This window comes from Biomphalaria glabrata, chromosome 7 (assembly GCF_947242115.1).
Source record: "Biomphalaria glabrata chromosome 7, xgBioGlab47.1, whole genome shotgun sequence".
Classification (NCBI taxonomy): Eukaryota; Metazoa; Mollusca; class Gastropoda; family Planorbidae; genus Biomphalaria; species Biomphalaria glabrata.
Window position 1 is genome coordinate 6,034,701 of NC_074717.1, and position 6,411 is coordinate 6,041,111.

Below are 6,411 nucleotides of genomic sequence, written 5' to 3' on the forward strand. Positions count from 1 at the left end.
TATATATATGTGTGTGTGTGTGTGTACATAATTAATCTTTATTACATTCTGACCCTTTCGGAAGACGTCTATTGTAGACTCCCCGCCCTTGCTAGCAAGGGGGTCTGGGGGAGTTCGCAGCGCTCCCCCAGCGCGGGGCGAAGCCCCGCCGCCGAGCACTATTTCTGGTAAAATGCATATTCTGAGGTATCTACAGTGCATTATCTTGCTATTAAAAAGTTTTATTTCAAAAACCTAATGTGAATGTGCTATTCTTACTGACTTAGACCCTCTCTCGCCGTTCGGCGCATTTTCCGGCAAGCTGTTTCCGCAACTCTTATTTTGCGTAATTCATTTTGTGTGAGAACATGTCCCGCAAAACCTCATGCGACGCTCTGTCACAACCTTACTAAGGATTTGACTCCCAGTTCGGCATATGATTTCTTTGATTTAGACCCGATCTCTATGACTGACTCCTAAAATATCTGTCTTAGCCATCTTTGTTGAGACACATTTAATGATTTTCAATTTCGGCAGAAGACTATTCACACTTTATTAATGGAGCCCAAGCCACTGGTAGAAATTTGTAACCTTTCTTGACTAAGCTCTTGGAATTACATGCCTGTATTTCGCTTTAGATTTTATATCGAAAAGGACAGTTTTTTCGTCAAATCATCTGTTGAGGGGTTTTAAACTAAGAAATCCGGAGTTTTTTTTGTTTTGTTTTTAATTCAAAACCCCATTTAGCTACGATCTTAGAATTTGGTGACTGTAGTTTGCTTTAAAATAATATTGAAGAGAGAGGTTTTCAACTCTAAACGCTCTGTATGGGGAATTTTAAACTCAAAACCATCTGGAGGGGTTTTAAACTTTAAAGAAAAAGCCATCTGGAGGAGGGGGATTTAAACTCAAAACCCCTTTGGCTACGCTCATAGATTTTATAGTGTGTAATTTGCTTTTTTTTATATTGAAGAGGTACTTTTTAGCTTCAAACCCCAACTGGAGGGGGGGGGGGATTTAAACTCAAAACCCCTTTGGCTACGCTCATAGAATTTTGAGTGTGTAATTTGCTTTTTTATATTAAAGATGGGATTTATCGTAAATTTTGGAGGGGGTTTTAAAATCAAAATCTTCCTCAACTATGCTGTTGGAATTTGGGGATTGTTGTTTGCATTTTTTTTTTTGTTTTGTTTTATAGAAGAGGGGGATTTAACTGCATAAACCTCTGGTAGGGGGGTTAAAATTCAAAACCCCCTGTAGGGGGTTTTAAACTCAAAGCCCCCTGGTAGAGGGATTTGTATCTCAAAACACCCTGATAGGGTTTTTTCAAATCTCAAAACCCCCTGGTAGGGGGATTTAAACTCAAAACCCCCTGGTAGAGGGTTTTTAACTCAAAACTGCCTCGGCTGTGCTGTGGTAAGTGATGATTTAGTATTAAAATCTCACCTAAAATAAACAAAATGAAAGCGAAAATCAGTCACTTAATTCCGTTCCCCCCCCCCCCTGCGGGAGGGGGGGATTTCATTTCGGGGGGGTTTGAACCCCAAGAACCCCATCCCTGGCTACGCCCATGATGTCTAGATTGTATGACAATGGAGATATTAATTTTTATTTTGCGAGGGGAATGTCTGGTCCAGGTAGACCTACTCCAAGTCTTTCAACTCATTTCTAGCTTGCTCACTACTTAACTAAAAATAGGTCAAGGATTTATTAATTTTTATTTTTTTTTTGTGTTGCCAATTTATCTAATTATGTAAGAAGAATAAATCTTTTTTTAGTTACATGTTATTAATTTTGAATGTTTAGATACGGTTAATTATTATTGTTTTTTAAAAATAAGTGTACGCTAAATGAACATATGGAGATGCTGTGGCTGAGTGGTAAAGCACTTGGAACCAGAAGTCCTGTGTTCGAATCCTGGTGAAGACTCTAGGTAGACCACTTCGGGGGCCGATTTTCAGTTTGTGTTTCCATACAAACTGTCTTTGTAACCTTGTTTATACCTATCCGGTTTTTTTTTTCCTGAAACGAGTTTAGTGTGATATGTAACGAAATGAACTTCACAAAAGCCTACACCAAGTCACGTGGCTTCTAGTGATTCTAAATACCGGTACAGGTATATTGAGAATCAACGTGTAGTATAGTGTGTATGAACTTGATATATTTTAGCTTAAGTCTAAGTTTACTCAAGTGTCTGGCATTTTTATGAAAGACTGTCTGGGTAGTTCATCGCTCCATTTTGTGGACGTCATATAACCCTAATAATAGTTATTTGAATACACAGTCAAACCCCATATGAAACACCTGGTTACACTATCACATATTTTTTTTTAAACAGCCCATTCAGGAAGTAAACTTACCATCCCAGGAAACTAAACATAGAAATTAAGCGGTACCGGTAGGGCCTACTCGGACTTGGAGCTTGTGAATTGATCTTTAATGAAGAAATTAATTAGTTGACTATAAAAAAAAGAAGCTTTTTGCTGACATGGTGACTGAGTGATAAGACACTTGGCTTCCTAACCGAGAGGTCCCGGGATCGAATCTCGAAGACTATGATTTTTTTTCCGGGATTTTCGTCTCTCCCGAGTCCACCCAACCTTTAGGTAACTGTCTTTAGTTGGGGGAAAGTAAATGCGTTTGGTCGTCGACCACATGTCACCCTCGCTAACCCATAGAAACAGATGACCTTTACTACTACTGCCTTATAGATCGCATGGTCTGAATGAGGATTTAACTATTGTTTTTTAAAGTAGTCTCTGGTTTGAATATAGTTCGCAAGGTCTGAAAGGGGAACTTTACAATTGTTTAAAAAGTATTGCTGTAGCAGTGGCTGTCTGTAGGCCTACTGATAAAAGAAATTATGACCCCCCCCAAAAAAGTCTCTCCCTTGATGTCACACCGAGTCACTTCTAAGTTGTATAGATCGAGTCGCGTTAATTTGACTGTTAGAACATGGCACACATTGTATCAGACTTTGTAAAGGGAAATAGCTTTTGAAAGCCTGTCTGTTCGAGTCGACCAAGTGAACACACTACCGGGTACCGTACTGGAGGGGCTGACACATTTTCTGTGCAATTTTACCGACATGTAGGCCTATTACGGTACAAGAGTCAGCTATCAGAAAGATATTAATAGGACTCTTAAAATTGTTAATGCTAGAAACTTCCTTTAATGGTGAAGCTATTCATTTAACATCTCTTTACTTTACATGAAATGAGGTGGGATAATTAATTACCGGTATAACTTATTTCACACGAACCCAACCACCCCCTAATAGACAGTTCGTTAGTGCATTTTAGGCATACTAATATCGACAATGGTAACACTTGGGGAAAAAAGGGGGGATCTAGGGTAGGCACAAACTGACAAAAATAATTTATTTGATTATATTGTTATAAAATAGGGTTACCTCTCATACGCTCATATCGTAGATACTTTTATAAAAGGGGGCGCGGTGGCTTCCGAACCTGGGGTCCTGGATTCGAATCTCGGTGAAGACTGGGATTTTGAATTTCGGGATTTTTAGGGCGCCCCTGAGTCCACCCAACTCTATTGGGTACGGTACCTGAATTCAGTTGGGATGCGGTTGGTCGTTGTGCTGGCCATATGGCACCCTGCTTGTTAACCGTTGGCCAAAGAAACAGGTGACCTTAACATCGTCTGCCCTATAGATCGCAAATGGTAACGACTTTTATAAGAGAGAATCTCCTCACTCAGTCAATGGAGGTAGACCTTATATTGCTCTATGTTCTCCCATTTGTCGAGCAGTCGGCCTGTTGTTGCCTATGAGGCGAAGGCAGCCCTTTTTAATCTAGATGTGTACAATATCACCACTATCGTGGAAATGGGACACCTTTCGTTGATTAGGGAAAAAGACAATTGCACAGGTCTTGGGAGCTCTGGGTGACAGGTTTTTACAAAGAACAGCCTTGAGCCTTCGAGCATCAGAGTTCAGAAATAAGAACAGACACACACACACACAAATGAGTTCACGTTGCGGTAAGCCCACTCATCCGTGACCTCCATGACCACATCGAAGGTGCCGACTCATCACGGCCCACTCATTATCACGTTGTACGTATAGGTCAATGTCTGCCGGAAAGATGACACGACTTCCTTATACCTTACAGAGTGGCGTAGCATCCATGGCGCGAAGGGGTTCAATGAACAGCCCGTGGAGTAGCAACAATGACGCGTTAGGGTTTCGTTGCACTTGATCATGACCAATTAGGGCCCACATGAGCCCTAGCGGCTGACACCAAAGTGAAAAAAAAAAAACGCACTTTAGTAAAAAGCAGACGCATCATTTCACGTTATTTTTTTCGTGGCCTCCCATGGTTTTAAGACTCTTATTAGATGTACGGAACAATAGCTGAATCAAACGTAATGACATTATTACTTTATTGCATTGGAATGTCTTCTGGTAAATGTCCCGATACATACAGGCTTTTAGATTTTTGTCACACGCTAAATTTGTTTTATGGGGGAAGGGGCCCACCAAAATATTCGTGAACCCGACCCACGCGCGTTCCTTTCTACGCCACATCTTGTATCTCTTGTTGTATTTGATAAATACAACATTCCTTTAAAAAAAAAAGGGGGGGGGGGAACAAACATTGGTTGCATGCATCAATCTCTTCATTAAACGAATTTCTCTAGTAAATAAACTATGAAGTGATATCGTTAAAAAGAGATACAATAAATCGCTAAATGAAATGTAACAATTGTGTAGTGAATAGCACCTTCTGTGCTAATATGTTTATATTGCGTCATTGTTTGTTGTGAATGTTTGAGAAAGACAAACAATGGGAAAAACCTTCAGACAAAATCAACGATTGTAAAACAAGAGTTTCGAAGTGGACATCTCTGGGTACTATAATACCGATGAAGACAACGAACAGCAAATTGTAGTCTATGGAACTTGTGCCAGTCAAGACAACCAGAAGTGGTCGAAATGTTAAAGTTCCTAGTCTTAAGAACTTTAAAAGGAAGGATGTGATAACAACTTAAAAAAGGAAGGATGTGCTAATACGTTTATATTGCGTCATTGTTTGTTGTGAATGTTTTGTTTGTAAAATGTAAAATGTTTTACATGTTTTGGATGTTCCTTCAGAGTTGAAGATAGTTTAATTACTTCCTAGCCCAAACCTCCCGCAGGACGACGGGGGATGGGAGCGGGCAGGGTTTGAACCCTCGACCGTCGATAAATCCGAACGACAGTCCAGCGCGCAAACCGCACGACCAGGCAGCCAATGTTTTGTGAGACAGGTGAATACTACTTGTTCTCACCCCCTCTTTTTTTTTCGCCGCTTAAGTTACGTGGGGTAACTCTAGTCCGACTTGCAGAAATAAAAGAGTGATCTTTCCTTTATTTCTTGGTGTCCAAACTGTTGAGCCATGAAGAGACTTATATGGCAAAAAAAAAAATATATATGTGTGTTTGTGTGTGTACATAATTAATCTTTATTTAATTCCGACACTTCAATCTTTCGGAAGACGTTTATTGTACCCTAGAATATGTTCTTCCTGGAGTTAGTGGAAAAAATATTAGACTCCTCGCCCTTTTCAGGAAGGGGATCTGGGGGCGGAGCGCTGGGAGCTCCCCCAGAGCGGGGCGGAGCCCAGCCGCCAAGCACTATTTCCGGTATTAAAAGCCAACAAAATGCATATTCTGAGGTATCTAGAGTGGATTATCTTGCTATGAAAAAGTTTTATTTAAAAAACTTATGTGCTATTCTTACTGACTTCGGCGCATTGGGTGGCAAGCTGTTTCCACAAAATCTGTCACTGGCAATGTCTGAAGCCTCTTCCCACCTGCTCTGAGGACCTCCATGAAAGTGTGGCGCCTAGCTGTACTAGGATGTCCCTGTTTGCGCTTTCCTCGTAATGGCCTCCATGTCATCGCAACTCTTATTATGCGTAATTCATTTTGTCGGAAAACATGTCCCGCAAACCTCATGCGACGCTCTGTCACAACCTTACTAAGGGGTCGACTCCCAGTTTGGCATAGGATTTTCTTGATTGAGACACAATCTTTGTAACTGTCTCCTAAAATCTGTCTTAGACATGTTTGTTGAGCCACTTTTAGTCTTTTTCAATTTCGGCAGATGACTATCCACTGCACTTTAGTAATGGAGCCCAGCCACTGGTAGAAATTTGTAACCTTTCTTGGCTACGCTCTTGGAATTAGGTGACTGTAGGTTGCTTTAGATTTTGTATCGAAAAGTGAAGTTTTATCGTCAAAATCATCTGTTGGGGGTTTTAAACAAAAAAAAATCTCTGGAGTTTTTTTTTTATTTTAACGAATTCAAAACCCCATTTAGCTACGCTCATAAAATTTGGTGAGTGTAGTTTGCTTTGGAATAATATTGAAGAGAGAGGTTTTCAGCCTCAAAACTCTCTGTAGGGGGATTTTAAACTCAAAACCAT